Genomic DNA, 17,877 nt, shown 5'->3' with positions numbered 1-17,877 from the left:
CCACACCTAACTCGGACCTAACCGGTTTTATCCTCTAAAATATTCATCGAAATCAGGTTTAATTGACTGTTACTGTGTGGTTCCACATTACTACGTGATTCAAACCCGAAAAAACCCAGGATCTGGCCAACAAGTATGCGAAGAAGGGAAAATTATGAGCCAGATGCGGGCATAACCTAGACCTAATCCAGACCTAACCGGTGTTATGTTCTAAAATGTGGATCGAATCCAGGTTTAGTTGTCTGTTTCAGTGTGGTACCACATTACTACCTGATTCAAACAAGATAAAACCAAGGTTCTGGTCAACAGGAATGGGGAAAAGGCAAAATCATGAGCCAGATGTGGACATAACCCATACCTAACCCAGACCTAACCGGTTTTATCCTCTAAAATATTCATCGAAATCAGGTTTAATTCGCTGTTTCAGTGTGGTACCACATCACTACCTGATTCAAACAAGAGAAAGCCCAGGTTCTGACCAACAGGAATGCGGAAAAGGCAAAATCATGAGCCAGATGTGGACATAACCCAGACCTAACCCAGAACTAACCGGTGTTATCCTCTAAAATATTGATCGAAACCAGGTTTAATTGACTGTTACAGTGTGGTACCACTTTACTACGTGATTCAAATCTGAAAAAACCCGGGATCTGGCCAACGAGTATGCGAAGAAGGCAAAATCATGAGCCAGATGCGGGCATAACCCACACCTAACTCAGCCCTAACCGGTTTTATCCTCTAAAATATTGATCGAAACCAGGTTTAATTGTCTGTTTCAGTGTGGTACCACATTACTACGTGATTCAAACCAGTGAAAACCAAGGATCTGGCCAACAAGAATGCGGAAATAGCAAAATCATGAGCCAGATGCGGGCATAACCCAGACCTAACCCAGAACTAACCAGTGTTATCCTCTAAAATATTGATCGAAACCAGGTTTAATTGTCTGTTTCAGTGTGGTACCACATTACTACCTGATTCAAACAAGATAAAACCAAGGTTCTGGTCAACAGGAATGCGGAAAAGGCAAAATCATGAGCCAGATGTGGACATAACCCAGACCTAATCCAGACCTAACCGGTTTTATCATCTAAAATATTGATGGAAACCAGGTTTAATTGACTGTTTCAGTGTGGTACCACATTACTACGTGATTCAAACCCGAAAAAACCCAGGATCTGTCCAACGAGTATGCGAAGATGGTAAAATCATGAGTTAGATGGGGGCATAACCCAGACCTAACCCAGACCTAATCGGTTTTATCCTCACAGATATTCATCGAAAACAAGTTAAATTGTCTGTTTCAGTGTGGTACCACATTACTCCCTGATTCAATCAAGAGAAAACCGAGGTTCTGACCAACAGGAATGCGAAAAAGGCAAAATCATGAGCCAGATGTGGACATAACCCAGACCTAATCCAGACCTAACCGGTTTTATCCTCTAAAATATTGATCGAAACCAGGTTTAATTGACTATTACAGTGTGGTACCACTTTACTACGTGATTCAAATCCGAAAAAACCCAGCATGTGGCCAACAATTATGCGAAGAAGGCAAAATCATGAGCCAGATGCGGGCATAACCCAGACCTAACCCAGACCTAATCGGTTTTATCCTCTAAAATATTCATCGAAATCAGGTTTAATAGTCTGCTTCAGTGTGGTATCACATTACTACCTAATTCAAACAAGAGAAAACCGAGGTTCTGACCAACAGGAACGCGGAAAAGGCAAAATCATGAGCCAGATGCGGGCATAACCCAGACCTGACCCAGAACTAACCGGTGTTATCCTCTAAAATATTGATCGAAACCAGGTTTAATTGTCTGTTTCGGTGTGGTACCACATTACTACCTGATTCAAACTAGTGAAAACCAAGGATCTGGCCAACAGGAATGCGGAAAAGGCAAAATCATGAGCCAGATGTGGACATAACCCAGACCTAATCCAGACGTAACCGGTTTTATCCTCTAAAATATTGATCGAAACCAGGTTTAATTGACTGTTACAGTGTGGTACCACTTTACTACGTGATTCAAATCCGAAAAAACCCAGCATGTGGCCAACAATTATGCGAAGAATGCAAAATCATGAGCCAGATGCGGGCATAACCCAGACCTAACCCAGACCTAATCGGCTTTATCCTCTAAAATATTCATCGAAAACAAGTTTAATTCGCTGTTTCAGTGTGGTACCACATCACTACCTGATTCAAACAAGAGAAAGCCCAGGTTCTGACCAACAGGAATGCGGAAAAGGCAAAATCATGAGCCAGATGTGGACATAACCCAGACCTAACCCAGAACTAACCGGTGTTATCCTCTAAAATATTGATCGAAACCAGGTTTAATTGACTGTTACAGTGTCGTACCACATTACTACCTGATTCAAATCCGAAAGAACCCAGGATCTGGCCAGCAAGTATGCGAAGAAGGCAAAATCATGAGCCAGATGCGGGCATAACCCACACCTAACTCAGCCCTAACCGGTTTTATCCTCTAAAATATTGATCGAAACCAGGTTTAATTGTCTGTTTCAGTGTGGTACCATATTACTACGTGATTCAAACCAGTGAAAACCAAGGATCTGGCCAACAAGAATGCGGAAATAGCAAAATCATGAGCCAGATGCGGGCATAACCCAGACCTAACCCAGAACTAACCAGTGTTATCCTCTAAAATATTGATCGAAACCAGGTTTAATTGTCTGTTTCAGTGTGGTACCACATTACTAACTGATTCAAACAAGATAAAACCAAGGTTCTGGTCAACAGGAATGCGGAAAAGGCAAAATCATGAGCCAGATGTGGACATAACCCAGACCTAATCCAGACCTAACCGGTTTTATCATCGAAAATATTGATCGAAACCAGGTTTAATTGACTGTTTCAGTGTGGTACCACATTACTACGTGATTCAAACCCGAAAAACCCCAGGATCTGTCCAACAAGTATGCGAAGATGGTAAAATCATGAGTTAGATGGGGGCATAACCCAGACCTAACCCAGGCCTAACCGGTGTTACCGACTAAAATACTAACCGAATCCAGGTTTAATTCACTGTTACTTCGTGGTACCACATTACTACGTGATTCAAACCCGAAAAAACCAAGGATCTGGCCAACAAGTATGAGAAGAAGGCAAAATCATGAGCCAGAAGCGGGCATAACCCAGACCTAACCCAGACCTAACAGGTTTTATCCTCTAAAATATTCATCGAAATCAGGTTTAATTGACTGTTCCAGTGTGGTACCACACTACTACCTGATTCAAACAAGAGAAAACCGAGGTTCTGACCAACAGGAATGCGAAAAATGCAAAATCATGAGCCAGATGCGGGCATAACCCACACCTAACCCTGACCTAATCGGTTTTATCCTCTAAAATATTCATCGGAAACAAGTTTAATTGTCTGTTTCAGTGTGGTACCACATTACTACCTGATTCAAACCAGAGAAAACCAAGGTTCTGACCAACAAGTATGCGGAGAATGCAAAATCATTAGCCAGACTCGGGCATAACCTAGACCTAGCCCAGACCTAACCGGTGTTACCGACTAAAATACTGACCGAATCCAGGCCTAATTGACTGTTGCTTCGTGGAACCACATTACTGCGTGATTCAAACCCGAAAAACCCCAGGATCCGGCCAACAAATTTGTGAAGAAGACAAATACATGAGCCAGATGCGGGCATAACCCAGACCTAACCCAGAACTAACCGGTGTTATCCTCTAAAATATTGATCGAAACCAGGATTAATTGTCAGTTTCAATGTGGTACCACATTATTACCTGATTCAAACCAGAGAAAACAAGGTACTGACCAACAAGTATGCGGAGAATGCAAAATCATTAGCCAGACTCGGGCATAACCTAGACCTAACCCAGACCTAACCGGTTTTATCCTCTAAAATATTCATCGAAATCTGGTTTAATTGACTGTTTCAATGTGGTACCACATTACTACGTGATTCAAACCCGAAAAACCCTAGGATCTGTCCAACAAGTATGCGAAGAAGGAAAAATCATGAGCCAGATGCGGGCATAACCCAGACCTAACACAGACCTAACCGGTGTTATGTTCTAAAATGTGGATCGAAACCAGGTTTAATTGTCTGTTTCAGTGTGGTACCACATTACTACCTGATTCAAACAAGAGAAAACCGAGGTTCTGACCAACAGGAATGCGAAAAAGGCAAAATCATGAGCCAGATGTGGACATAACCCAGACCTAATCCAGACCTAACCGGTTTTATCCTCTAAAATATTGATCGAAACCAGGTTTAATTGACTGTTACAGTGTGGTACCACTTTACTACGTGATACAAATCCGAAAAAACCCAGGATGTGGCCAACAAGTATGCGAAGAAGGCAAAATCATGAGCCAGATGCGGGCATAACCCAGACCTAACCCAGACTTAATCGGTTTTATCCACTAAAATATTCATCGAAAACAAGTTTAATTGTCTGTTTCAGTGTGGTACCACATTACTACCTGATTCAAACAAGAGAAAACCGAGTTACTGACCAACAGGAATGCGGAAAAGGCAAAATCATGAGCCAGATGTGGACATAACCCATACCAAACCCAGACCTAACCGGTTTTATCCTCTAAAATATTGATCGAAACCAGGTTTCATTGACTGTTTCGCTGTGGTACCACATTACTACGTGATTCAAACCAGAGAAAACCAACGATCTGGCCAACAAGTATGCGGAAAAGGCAAAATCATGAGCCAGATGCGGGCATAACCCAGACCTAATCCAGACCTAACCGGTGTTGTGTTCGAAAATGTGGATCGAAACCAGGTTTAATTGTCTGTTTCAGTGTGGTACCACATTACTACCTGATTCAAACAAGATAAAACCAAGGTTCTGGTCAACAGGAACGCGGAAAAGGCAAAATCATGAGCCAGATGTGGACATAACCCAGACCTAACCCAGACCTAACCGGTTTTATCCTCTAAAATATTGATCGAAACCAGGTTTCATTGACTGTTTCGCTGTGGTACCACATTACTACGTGATTCAAACCAGAGAAAACCAACGATCTGGCCAACAAGTATGCGGAAAAGGCAAAATCATCACCGAGATGCGGGCATAACCCAGACCTAACCCAGAACTAACCGGTGTTATCCTCTGAAATATTGATCGAAACCAGGTTTAATTGACTGTTTCAATGTGGTACCACATTATTACCTGATTCAAACCAGAGAAAACCAAGGTTCTGACCAACAAGTATGCGGAGAATGCAAAATCATTAGCCAGACTCGGGCATAACCTAGACCTAACCCAGACCTAACCGGTGTTACCGACTAAAATACTGACCGAATCCAGGTTTAATTGACTGTTGCTTCGTAGAACCACATTACTACGTGATTCAAACCCGAAAAAAACCAGGATCCGGCCAACAAATTTGCGAAGAAGGCAAAACCATGAGCCAGATGCGGGCAGAACCCAGACCTAACCCAGAACTAACCGGTGTTATCCTCTAAAATATTGATCGAAACCAGGTTTAATTGTCTGTTACAGTGTGGTACCACATTACTACGTGATTCAAACCAGTGAAAACCAAGGATCTGGCCAACAGGAATGCGGAAAAGGCAAAATCATGAGCCAGATGCGGGCATAACCCAGACCTAACCCAGAACTAACCGGTGTTATCCTCTGAAATATTGATCGAAACCAGGTTTAATTGACTGTTTCAATGTGGTACCACATTATTACCTGATTCAAACCAGAGAATACCAAGGATACGGCCATCAAATTTGCAAAGAATGCAAAATTATGAGCCGGATGCTGGCATAACCCAGTCCTAACCCAGACCTAACCGGGTTTATCCTCTAAAATATTCATCGAAATCAGGTTTAAATGACTGTTTCAATGTGGTACCACATTACTACGTGATTCAAACCCGAAAAACCCCAGGATCTGTCGAACAAGTATGCGAAGAAGGTAAAATCATGAGCCAGATGCGGGCATAACCCAGACCTAACCCAGACCTAATCGGTTTTATCCTCTAAGATATTCATCGAAAACAAGTTAAATTGTCTGTTTCAGTGTGGTACCACATTACTACCTGATTCAAACAAGAGAAAACCGAGGTTCTGACCAACAGGAATGCGAAAAAGGTTAAATCATGAGCCAGATGTGGACATAACCCAGACCTAATCCAGACCCAACCGGATTTATCCTCTAAAATATTGATCGAAACCAGGTTTAATTGTCTGTTACAGTGTGGTACCACATTACTACGTGATTCAAACCAGTGAAAACCAAGGATCTGGCCAACAGGAATGCGGAAAATGCAAAATCATGAGCCAGATGCGGGCATAACCCAGACCTAACCCAGAACTAACCGGTGTTATCCTCTGAAATATTGATCGAAACCAGGTTTAATTGACTGTTTCAATGTGGTACCACATTATTACCTGATTCAAACCAGAGAATACCAAGGATACGGCCATCAAATTTGCAAAGAATGCAAAATCATGAGCCGGATGCTGGCATAACCCAGTCCTAACCCAGACCTAACCGGGTTTATCCTCTAAAATATTCATCGAAATCAGGTTTAAATGACTGTTTCAATGTGGTACCACATTACTACGTGATTCAAACCCGAAAAACCCCAGGATCTGTCGAACAAGTATGCGAAGAAGGTAAAATCATGAGCCAGATGCGGGCATAACCCAGACCTAACCCAGACCTAACCGGTTTTATCCTCTAAAATATTCATCGAAAACAGGTTTAATTGTACTGCTTCAGTGTGGTACCACATTACTACCTGATTCAAACCAGAGAAAACCAAGGTTCTGACCATCGAGTATGCGGAGAATGCAAAATCATTAGCCAGACTCGGGCATAACCTAGACCTAGCCCAGACCTAACCGGTGTTATCGACTAAAATACTGACCGAATCCAGGTCTAATTGACTGTTGCTTCGTGGAACCACATTACTGCGCGATTCAAACCCGAAAAAACCCAGGATCCGGCCAACAAATTTGCGAAGAAACAAATACATGAGCCAGATGCGGGCATAACCCAGACCTAACCCAGAACTAACCGGTGTTATCCTCTAAAATATTGATCGAAACCAGGTTTAATTGTCTGTTTCAGTGCGGTACCACATTACTACCTGATTCAAACAAGATAAAACCAAGGTTCTGGTCAACAGGAATGCGGAAAAGGCAAAATCATTAGCCAGACTCGGGCATAACCCAGACCTAACCCAGACCTAACCGGTTTTATCCTCTAAAATATTCATCGAAAACAAGTTTAATTGTACTGCTTCAGTGTGGTACCACATTACTACCTGATTCAAACCAGAGAATACCAAGGTTCTGACCAACGAGTATGCGGAGAATGCAAAATCATTAGCCAGACTCGGGCATAACCTAGACCTAGCCCAGACCTAACCGGTGTTACCGACTAAAATACTGACCGAATCCAGGTCTATTTGACTGTTGCTTCGTGGAATCACATTACTACGTGATTCAAACCCGAAAAAACCCAGGATCCGGCCAACAAATTTGCGAAGAAGACAAATACATGAGCCAGATGCGGGCATAACCCAGACCTAACCCAGAACTAACCGGTGTTATCCTCTAAAATATTGATCGAAACCAGGTTTAATTGTCTGTTTCAGTGCGGTACCACATTACTACCTGATTCAAACAAGATAAAACCAAGGTTCTGGTCAACAGGAATGCGGAAAAGGCAAAATCATTAGCCAGACTCGGGCATAACCCAGACCTAACCCAGACCTAACCGGTTTTATCCTCTAAAATATTCATCGAAAACAAGTTTAATTGTACTGCTTCAGTGTGGTACCACATTACTACCTGATTCAAACCAGAGAATACCAAGGTTCTGACCAACGAGTATGCGGAGAATGCAAAATCATTAGCCAGACTCGGGCATAACCTAGACCTAGCCCAGACCTAACCGGTGTTACCGACTAAAATACTGACCGAATCCAGGTCTATTTGACTGTTGCTTCGTGGAATCACATTACTACGTGATTCAAACCCGAAAAAACCCAGGATCTGGCCAACAAGTATGAGAAGAAGGCAAAATCATGAGCCAGAAGCGGGCATAACCCAGACCTAACCCAGACCTAACCGGTTTTATCCTCTAAAATATTCATCGAAATCAGGTTTAATTGACTGTTCCAGTGTGGTACCACACTACTACCTGATTCAAACAAGAGAAAACCGAGGTTCTGACCAACAGGAATGCGAAAAAGGCAAAATCATGAGCCAGATGCGGGTATAACCCAGACCTATCCCAGACCTAACCGGTTTTATCCTCTAAAATATTGATCGAAACCAGGTTTAATTGACTGTTACAGTGTGGTACCACTTTACTACGTGATTCAAATCCGAAAAAACCCAGGATGTGGCCAACAAGTATGCGAAGAAGGCAAAATCATGAGCCAGATGCGGGCATAACCCAGACCTAACCCAGACCTAATCGGTTTTATCCTATAAAATATTCATCGAAAACAAGTTTAATTGACTGTTTCAATGTGGTACCACATTACTACGTGATTCAAACCCGAAAATCCCCAGGATCTGTCGAACAAGTATGCGAAGAAGGTAAAATCATGAGCCAGATGCGGGCATAACCCAGACCTAACCCAGACCTAATCGGTTTTATCCTCTAAGATATTCATCGAAAACAAGTTAAATTGTCTGTTTCAGTGTGGTACCACATTACTACCTGATTCAAACAAGAGAAAACCGTGGTTCTGACCAACAGGAATGCGAAAAAGGCAAAATCATGAGCCAGATGTGGACATAACCCAGACCTAATCCAGACCTAACCGGTTTTATCCTCTAAAATATTCATCGAAATCAGGTATAATTGACTGTTCCAGTGTGGTACCACACTACTACCTGATTCAAACAAGAGAAAACCGAGGTTCTGACCAACAGGAATGCGAAAAAGGCAAAATCATGAGCCAGATGTGGACATAACCCAGACCTAACCCAGACCTAACCGGTTTTATCCTCTAAAATATTCATCGAAAACAAGTTTAATTGTCTGTTTCAGTGTGGTACCGCATTACTACCTGATTCAAACCAGAGAAAACCAAGGTTCTGACCAACAAGTATGCGGAGAATGCAAAATCATTAGCCAGACTCGGGCATAACCTACACCTAGCCCAGACCTAACCGGTGTTACCGACTAAAATACTGACCGAATCCAGGTCTAATTGACTGTTGCTTCGTGGAACCACATTACTGCGTGATTCAAACCCGAAAAAACCCAGGATCCGGCCAACAAATTTGCGAAGAAGACAAATACATGAGCCAGATGCGGGCATAACCTAGACCTAACCCAGAACTAACCGGTGTTATCCTCTAAAATATTCATCGAAATCAGGTATAATTGACTGTTTCAATGTGGTACCACATTACTACGTGATTTAAACCCGAAAAACCCTAGGATCTGTCCAACAAGTATGCGAAGAAGGAAAAATTATGAGCCAGATGCGGGCATAACCCAGACCTAACCCAGACCTAATCGGTTTTATCCACTAAAATATTCATCGAAAACAAGTTTAATTGTCTGTTTCAGTGTGGTACCACATTACTACCTGATTCAAACAAGAGAAAACCGAGGTACTGACCAACAGGAATGCGGAAAAGGCAAAATCATGAGCCAGATGCGGGCATAACCCAGACCTAACCCAGAACTAACCGGTGTTATCCTCTGAAATATTGATCGAAACCAGGTTTAATTGACTGTTTCAATGTGGTACCACATTATTACCTGATTCAAACCAGAGAATACCAAGGATATGGCCATCAAATTTGCGAAGAATGCAAAATCATGAGCCAGATGCTGGCATAACCCATTCCTAATCCAGAACTAACCGGTGTTATCCTCTAAAATATTGATCGAAACCAGGTTTAATTGACTGTTTCAGTGTGGTACCACATTACTACCTGATTCAAACAAGAGAAAACCGAGGTTCTGACCAACAGGAATGCGAAAAAGGCAAAATCATGAGCCAGATGTGGACATAACCCAGACCTAATCCAGACCTAACCTGTTTTATCCTCTAAAATATTGATCGAAGCCAGGTTTAATTGACTGTTACAGTGTGGTACCACTTTACTACGTGATTCAAACCCGAAAATCCCCAGGATCTGTCGAACAAGTATGCGAAGAATGTAAACTCATGGGCCAGATGCGGGCAAAACCCAGACCTAACCCAGACCTAATCGGTTTTATCCTCTATGATATTCATCGAAAACAAGTTAAATTGTCTGTTTCAGTGTGGTACCACATTACTACCTGATTCAAACAAGAGAAAACCGAGGTTCTGACCAACAGGAATGCGAAAAAGGCAAAATCATGAGCCAGATGTGGACATAACCCAGACCTAATCCATACCTAACCGGTTTTATCCTCTAAAATATTGATCGAAACCAGGTTTAATTGACTGTTACAGTGTGGTACCACTTTACTACGTGATTCAAATCCGAAAAAACCCAGGATGTGGCCAACAAGTATGCGAAGAAGGCAAAATCATAAGCCAGATACGGGCATAACCCAGACCTAACCCAGACCTAATCGGTTTTATCCTATAGAATATTCTCCGAAAACAAGTTTAATTGACTGCTTCAATGTGGTACCACATTACTACGTGATTCAAACCCGAAAAACCCCAGGATCTGTCGAACAAGTATGCGAAGAAGGTAAAATCATGAGCCAGATGCGGGCATAACCCAGACCTAACCCAGACCTAATCGGTTTTATCCTCTAAGATATTCATCGAAAACAAGTTAAATTGTCTGTTTCAGTGTGGTACCACATTACTACCTGATTCAAACAAGAGAAAACCGTGGTTCTGACCAACAGGAATGCGAAAAAGGCAAAATCATGAGCCAGATGTGGACATAACCCAGACCTAATCCAGACCTAACCGGTTTTATCCTCTAAAATATTGATCGAAGCCAGGTTTAATTGTCTGTTTCAGTGTGGTACCACATTACTACCTGATTCAAACAAGATAAAACCAAGGTTCTGGTCAACAGGAATGCGGAAAAGGCAAAATCATGAGCGAGATGCGGGTATAACCCAGACCTAACCCAGACCTAACCGGTTTTATCCTCTATAATATTCATCGAAAACAAGTTTAATTGTCTGCTTCAGTGTGGTACCACATTACTACCTGATTCAAACCAGAGAAAACCAAGGTTCTGACCAACAAGTATACGGAGAATGCAAAATCATCATCCAGACTCGGGCATAACCTAGACCTAACCCAGACCTAACCGGTGTTACCGACTAAAATACTGACCGAATCCAGGTTTAATTGACTGTTGCTTCGTGGAACCACATTACTACGTGATTCAAACCCGAAAAAAACCAGGATCCGGCCAACAAATTTGCGAAGAAGGCAAAACCATGAGCCAGATGCGGGCAGAACCCAGACCTAACCCAGAACTAACCGGTGTTATGCTCTAAAATATTGATCGAAACCAGGTTTAATTGTCTGTTTCAGTGTGGTACCACATTACTACCTGATTCAAACAAGAGAAAACCGTGGTTCTGACCAACAGGAATGCGAAAAAGGCAAAATCATGAGCCAGATGTGGACATAACCCAGACCTAATCCAGACCTAACCGGTTTTATCCTCTAAAATATTGATCGAAGCCAGGTTTAATTGACTGTTACAGTGTGGCTCCACATTACTACGTGATTCAAACCCGAAAAAACCCAGGATCTGGCCAACAAGTATGCGAAGAAGGCAAAATCATGAGCCAGATGTGGACATAACCCAGACCTAACCCAGACCTAACCGGTTTTATCCTCCATAATATTCATCGAAAACAAGTTTAATTGTCTGCTTCAGTGTGGTACCACATTACTACCTGATTCAAACCAGAGAAAACCAAGGTTCTGACCAACAAGTATGCGGAGAATGCAAAATCATCAGCCAGACTCGGGCATAACCTAGTCCTAACCCAGACCTAACCGGTGTTACCGACTAAAATACTGACCGAATCCAGGTTTAATTGACTGTTGCTTCGTGGAACCACATTACTACGTGATTCAAACCCGAAAAAAACCAGGATCCGGCCTTCAAATTTGCGAAGAAGGCAAAACCATGAGCCAGATGCGGGCAGAACCCAGACCTAACCCAGGCCTAATCGGTTTTATCCTCTAAGATATTCATCGAATACAAGTCAAATTGTCTGTTTCAGTGTGGTACCACATTACTACCTGATTCAAACAAGAGAAAACCGAGGTTCTGACCAACAGGAATGCGAAAAAGGTTAAATCATGAGCCAGATGTGGACATAACCCAGACCTAACCCAGAACTAACCGGTGTTATCCTCTAAAATATTGATCGAAACCAGGTTTAATTGTCTGTTACAGTGTGGTACCACATTACTACGTGATTCAAACCAGTGAAAACCAAGGATCTGGCCAACAGGAATGCGGAAAAGGCAAAATCATGAGCCAGATGCGGGCATAACCCAGACCTAACCCAGAACTAAACCGCTGTTATCCTCTGAAATATTGATCGAAACCAGGTTTAGTTGACTGTTTCGATGTGGTACCACATTATTACCAGATTCAAACCAGAGAATACCAAGGATACGGCCATCAAATTTGCGAAGAATGCAAAATCATGAGCCAGATGCTGGCATAACCCAGTCCTAACCCAGACCTAACCGGGTTTATCCTCTAAAATATTCATCGAAATCAGGTTTAATTGACTGTTTCAATGTGGTACCACATTACTACGTGATACAAACCCCAAAAACCCCAGGATCTGTCGAACAAGTATGCGAAGAAGGTAAAATCATGAGCCAGATGCGGGCATAACGCAGACCTAACCCAGGCCTAATCGGTTTTATCCTCTAAGATATTCATCGAAAACAAGTCAAATTGTCTGTTTCAGTGTGGTACCACATTACTACCTGATTCAAACAAGAGAAAACCGAGGTTCTGACCAACAGGAATGCGAAAAAGGTTAAATCATGAGCCAGAAGCGGGCATAACCCAGACCTAACCCAGACCTAACCGGTGTTACCGACTAAAATACTGACCGAATCCAAGTTTAATTGCTTCGTGGAACCACATTACTACGTGATTCAAACCCGAAAAGACCAAGGTTCTGACCAACAAGTATGCGGAGAATGCAAAATCATTAGCCAGACTCGGGCATAACCTAGACCTAGCCCAGTCCTAACCGGTGTTACCGACTAAAATACTGACCGAATCCAGGTCTAATTGACTGTTGCTTCGTGGAATCACATTACTACGTGATTCAAACCCGAAAAAACCCAGGATCTGTCGAACAAGTATGCGAAGAAGAGAAGTACATGAGCCAGATGCGGGCATAACCCAGACCTAACCCAGAACTAACCGGTGTTATCCTCTAAAATATTGATCGAAACCAGGTTTAATTGTCTGTTTCAGTGTGGTACCACATTACAACCGGATTCAAACAAGATAAAACCAAGCTTCTGGTCAACAGGAATGCGGAAAAGGCAAAATCATTAGCCAGACTCGGGCATAACCAAGACCTAACCCAGACCTAACCGGTTTTATCATCTAAAATATTGATCGAAACCAGGTTTAATTGACTGTTTCAATGTGGTACCACATTATTACCTGATTCAAACCAGAGAATACCAAGGATATGGCCATCAAATTTGCGAAGAATGCAAAATCATGAGCCAGATGCTGGAATAACCCAGTCCTAACCCAGAACTAACCGGTGTTATCCTCTAAAATATTGATCGAAACCAGGTTTAATTGACTGTTACAGTGTGGTTCCACATTACTACGTGATTCAAACCCGAAAAAACCTAGGATCTGTCCAACAAGTATGCGAAGATGGTAAAATCATGAGTTAGATGGGGGCATAACCCAGACCTAACCCAGGCCTAACCGGTGTTACCGACTAAAATACTGACCGTATCCAGGTTTAATTCACTGTTACTTCGTGGTACCACATTACTACGTGATTCAAACCCGAAAAAACCCAGGATCTGGCCAACAAGTATGAGAAGAAGGCAAAATCATGAGCCAGAAGCGGTCATAACCCAGACCTAACCCAGACCTAACCGGTTTTATCCTCTAAAATATTCATCGAAATCAGGTATAATTGACTGTTCCAGTGTGGTGCCACACTACTACCTGATTCAAACAAGAGAAAACCGAGGTTCTGACCAACAGGAATGCGAAAAAGGCAAAATCATGAGCCAGATGCGGGCATAACCCAGACCTAACCCAGACGTAATCGGGTTTATCCTCTAAAATATTCATCGAAAACAAGTTTAATTGTCTGTTTCAGTGTGGTACCACATTACTACCTGATTCAAACCAGAGAAAACCAAGGTTCTGCCCAACAAGTATGCGGAGAATGCAAAATCATTAGCCAGACTCGGGCATAACCTAGACCTAACCCAGACCTAACCGGTTTTATCCTCTAAAATATTCATCGAAATCAGGTTTAATTGACTGTTTCAATGTGATACCACATTACTACGTGATTCAAACCCGAAAAACCCTAGGATCTGTCCAACAAGTATGCGAAGAAGGAAAAATCATGAGCCAGATGTGGGCATAACCCAGACCTAACACAGACCTAACCGGTGTTATGTTCTAAAATGTGGATCGAAACCAGGTTTAATTGTCTGTTTCAGTGTGGTACCACATTACTACCTGATTCAAACAAGAGAAAACGGAGGTTCTGACCAACAGGAATGCGAAAAAGGCAAAGCCATGAGCCAGATGTGGACATAACCCAGACCTAATCCAGACCTAACCGGTTTTATCCTCTAAAATATTGATCGAAACCAGGTTTAATTGACTGTTACAGTGTGGTACCACTTTACTACGGGATTCAAATACGAAAAAACCCAGGATGTGGCCAACAAGTATGCGAAGAAGGCAAAATCATGAGCCAGATGCGGGCATAACCCAGACCTAACCCAGACCTAATCGGTTTCATCCTCTAGAATAATCATCGAAAACAAGTTTAATTGTCTGTTTCAGTGTGGTACCACATTACTACCTGATTCAAACAAGAGAATACCGAGGTACTGACCAACAGGAATGCGGAAAAGGCAAAATCATGAGCCAGATGTGGACATAACCCATACCTAACCCAGACCTAACCGGTTTTATCCTCTAAAATATTGATCGAAACCATGTTTAATTGTCTGTTTCAGTGTGGTACCACATTACTACGTGATTCAAACTAGTGAAAACCAAGGATCTGGCCAACGAGAATGCGGAAAAGGCAAAATCATGAGCCAGATGCGGGCATAACCCAGACCTAACCCAGAACTAACCGGTGTTATCCTCTGAAATATTGATCGAAACCAGGTTTAATTGACTGTTTCAATGTGGTACCACATTATTACCTGATTCAAACCAGAGAATACCAAGGATATGGCCATCAAATTTGCGAAGAATGCAAAATCATGAGCCTGATGCTGGCATAACCCATTCCTAATCCAGTACTAACCGGTGTTATCCTCTAAAATATTGATCGAATCCAGGTTTAATTGACTGTTTCGCTGTGGTACCACATTACTACGTGATTCAAATCCGAAAAAACCCAGGATGTGGCCAACAAGTATGCGAAAAAGGCAAAATCATGAGCCAGATGCGGGCATAACCCAGACCTAATCGGTTTTATCCTATAAAATATTCATCGAAAACAAGTTTAATTGACTGTTTCAATGTGGTACCACATTACTACGTGATTCAAACCCGAAAAACCACAGGATCTGTCGAACAAGTATGCGAAGAAGGTAAAATCATGAGCCAGATGCGGGCAAAACCCAGACCTAACCTAGACCTAATCGGTTTTATCCTCTGTGATATTCATCGAAAACAAGTTAAATTGTCTGTTTCAGTGTGGTACCACATTACTACCTGATTCAAACAAGAGAATACCGAGGTACTGACCAACAGGAATGCGGAAAAGGCAAAATCATGAGCCAGATGTGGACATAACCCATACCTAACCCAGACCTAACCGGTTTTATCCTCTAAAATATTGATCGAAACCATGTTTAATTGTCTGTTTCAGTGTGGTACCACATTACTACGTGATTCAAACTAGTGAAAACCAAGGATCTGGCCAACGAGAATGCGGAAAAGGCAAAATCATGAGCCAGATGCGGGCATAACCCAGACCTAACCCAGAACTAACCGGTGTTATCCTCTAAAATATTGATCGAAACCAGGTTTAATTGACTGTTTCAATGTGGTACCACATTATTACCTGATTCAAACCAGAGAATACCAAGGATATGGCCATCAAATTTGCGAAGAATGCAAAATCATGAGCCTGATGCTGGCATAACCCATTCCTAATCCAGTACTAACCGGTGTTATCCTCTAAAATATTGATCGAATCCAGGTTTAATTGACTGTTTCGCTGTGGTACCACATTACTACGTGATTCAAATCCGAAAAAACCCAGGATGTGGCCAACAAGTATGCGAAGAAGGCAAAATCATGAGCCAGATGCGGGCATAACCCTGACAATCCAGACCTAATCGGTTTTATCCTATAAAATATTCATCGAAAACAACTTTAATTGACTGTTTCAATGTGGTACCACATTACTACGTGATTCAAACCCGAAAAACCACAGGATCTGTCGAACAAGTATGCGAAGAAGGTAAAATCATGAGCCAGATGCGGGCATAACCCAGACCTAACCCAGACATAGTCGGTTTTATCCTGTAAGTTATTCATCGAAAACAAGTTAAATTGTCTGTTTCAGTGTGGTACCACATTACTACCTGATTCAAACAAGAGAAAACCGAGGTTCTGACCAACAGGAATGCGAAAAAGGCAAAATTATGAGCCAGATGTGGACATAACCCAGACCTAATCCAGACCTAACCGGTTTTATCCTCTAAAATATTGATCGAAACCAGGTTTCATTGACTGTTTCGCTGTGGTACCACATTACTACGTGATTCAAATCCGAAAAAACCCAGGATGTGGCCAACAAGTATGCGAAGAAGGCAAAATCATGAGCCAGATGCGGGCATAACCCAGACCTAATCGGTTTTATCCTATAAAATATTCATCGAAAACAAGTTTAATTGACTGTTTCAATGTGGTACCACATTACTACGTGATTCAAACCCGAAAAACCCCAGGATCTGTCGAACAAGTATGCGAAGAAGGTAAAATCATGAGCCAGATGCGGGCAAAACCCAGACCTAACCCAGACCTAATCGGTTTTATCCTCTGTGATATTCATCGAAAACAAGTTAAATTGTCTGTTTCAGTGTGGTACCACATTACTACCTGATTCAAACAAGAGGAAACCGAGGTTCTGACCAACAGGAATGCGAAGAAGGCAAAATCATGAGCCAGATGTGGACATAACCCAGACCTAATCCAGACCTAACCGGTTTTATCCTCTAAAATATTGATCGAAACCAGGTTTAATTGACTGTTACAGTGTGGTACCACTTTACTACGTGATTCAAATCCGAAAAAACCCAGGATGTGGCCAACAAGTATGCGAAGAAGGCAAAATCATGAGCCAGATGCGGACATAACCCAGACAATCCAGACCTAATCGGTTTTATCCTATAAAATATTCATCGAAAACAACTTTCATTGACTGTTTCAATGTGGTACCACATTACTACGTGATTCAAACCCGAAAAACCACAGCATCTGTCGAACAAGTATGCGAAGAATGTAAAATCATGAGCCAGATGCGGGCATAACCCAGACCTAACCCAGACATAATCGGTTTTATCCTGTAAGATATTCATCGAAAACAAGTTAAATTGTCTGTTTCAGTGTGGTACCACATTACTACGTGATTCAAACCCGAAAAAACCTAGGATCTGTCCAACA

The sequence above is a fragment of the Colletes latitarsis genome, unplaced genomic scaffold, assembly GCF_051014445.1.
Source record: "Colletes latitarsis isolate SP2378_abdomen unplaced genomic scaffold, iyColLati1 scaffold0028, whole genome shotgun sequence".
Taxonomy (NCBI): Eukaryota; Metazoa; Arthropoda; class Insecta; order Hymenoptera; family Colletidae; genus Colletes; species Colletes latitarsis.
This window is presented reverse-complemented; position numbering follows the sequence as displayed.